The 1,655-nt window shown below is 41.8% G+C and overlaps 1 protein-coding gene across 2 annotated transcripts in view; it reads left to right on the forward strand.

Annotated features, from left to right (window-relative positions):
* Positions 1-784: 784 nt before the first annotated feature.
* Positions 785-1,655, forward strand: part of tmem108 (transmembrane protein 108) — a 72,818-nt gene continuing 71,947 nt past the window's right edge. The window contains exon 1 of one of the 2 annotated variants that reach the window (XM_015395825.1): positions 785-1,117. The gene's annotated coding sequence lies outside the window, so the exon portion shown is untranslated. The remainder of the gene's footprint in view (positions 1,118-1,655) is intronic. The other variant, XM_015395824.1, reaches the window with a different exon arrangement.

Raw genomic sequence — 1,655 nt, forward strand, 5'->3', positions numbered from 1 at the left:
CATGCTTTTCTGTGCCCCAATGAATATATGCGAATTGTGAATTTGCTCTAGAACCACCACTGGGAGTATGCATCTAATCTAGTCATACCTAAACATGGGGGTCTTTAGGAACTAGTTGGAAATCAATAATCCTTAAAACAATAAATTGTCATGGACAAAATGTTGACTGTCAGTGCGTTAAATAATCAAAGCCCAATAATGGTTGCAACATGAAATACACTGCAAAAAATTTAAATCCAAATAAGTCATTTTCCCTTAAAATAAGCGCATTTAGTCTTGAATTGAGGAGGTAAGTGAGATACTTTGCCAATGGAACAAGATAATTTACATCTAATATAAGAAAAGGCAACTGCATTGTCTAATTACCAGTGCATATAAAAACTAATTCAACTGGCAAATAATCTCATTTACCTACTCATACGCTTGATTTAAGAAATGTTTACTTATTTTTTGATCGTTTTTGCAGTGTATTTCCCAAAATAAGATGTTATTAGCTGTTTGGTTCAGATTGTACATAAGCCTGTTATCTAATTATCAACAGGTGTGCCATTGAGGTACTTGAACCCCCCCCCGCAATTGCTGGCTGTTAGGGATGCAGAAAGGTCATCGTCTTTTTAACTCTTCATCATTGAGTTATTTTATCCTTCAGTGAGAGACTGCAACCTTAAAGCCTTTAAGCCAGTGAGTTTTTTTTTTCAGCCGGGTAACTGCAGCAAAGCTCATTAATATTCTCAGCCCGTCCGCAGAAACCCTCCTGTTAGTGGGTGGCACCGGCGTCCTGCGCAACGAGACGCACCGCGGACCGCTGTTCCATCACTGGAGGCGGCAGGAAGGGAAGGAAGGGTCTGTTTATGGCGTCAGCATCCAGAGAGGAAAGGTGGACTCACATGTCTGGGAGTCCGGAGAGGGGAGGCGCCCTGCGCATCTAGAGTCCGGCGTTTTTCCAAACACCATCCAACCGGGATCCACGCTGGCTTCTCCTGAACCTGCTTATTATAGGCTGGAAAAGGGCAACATGTGCGCCTGGATGCTGTGAAGTCCGTCCAGCGGGGTTTGTCGGATGCGTTTTGCTCGGATACGTAAAGTACCCGACGTTTCAGAGCACCTTGTGTCATAGGTAGGTACCTCCACTTCCTTCAGCATTCACAGCATCCCATATGGGTTCTCCAGTCGATCATAATCTGCTTTAACAGCGCAAGGCGTCATGTTTTCAGCATTCACCCCCAATGACAAACAAACAAAACATCACCAACATAGACAGATAGCTGATGGCATTGTTGTTGCACTGTTATTAATATATCTAGACATTAATGGGATAAAGGAGCTATAGAAAGATCCAGACTGAGATGCTTAGATGTTCATGTAGTGTTTTTGGAGATCACTAATGGACCTTAGGTTTTCTTCAGGAGTTTAACTATTATCTCTGGTATTATCTCTGTTATTCCTAGCAGTGGCTACTGAGGATATGACATTACTTTAAAGGTTAAGGAGATTTATGAAGAGATCAGTTTTCATGCTGCAGTTAGTGCCATGATTGGTTTGGTTTTCCCTCATGGATAAACTTTCTAAAGTCTTTCAGCATGCATGCATTTCAAAACTATGGAAGAGGATTAGGGCCACTGGAAAAAATAAAAACAGGGCCCAGATAGTATAAT

Source organism: Cyprinodon variegatus, unplaced genomic scaffold, assembly GCF_000732505.1.
Source record: "Cyprinodon variegatus isolate N-32 unplaced genomic scaffold, C_variegatus-1.0 Scaffold762, whole genome shotgun sequence".
Classification (NCBI taxonomy): Eukaryota; Metazoa; Chordata; class Actinopteri; order Cyprinodontiformes; family Cyprinodontidae; genus Cyprinodon; species Cyprinodon variegatus.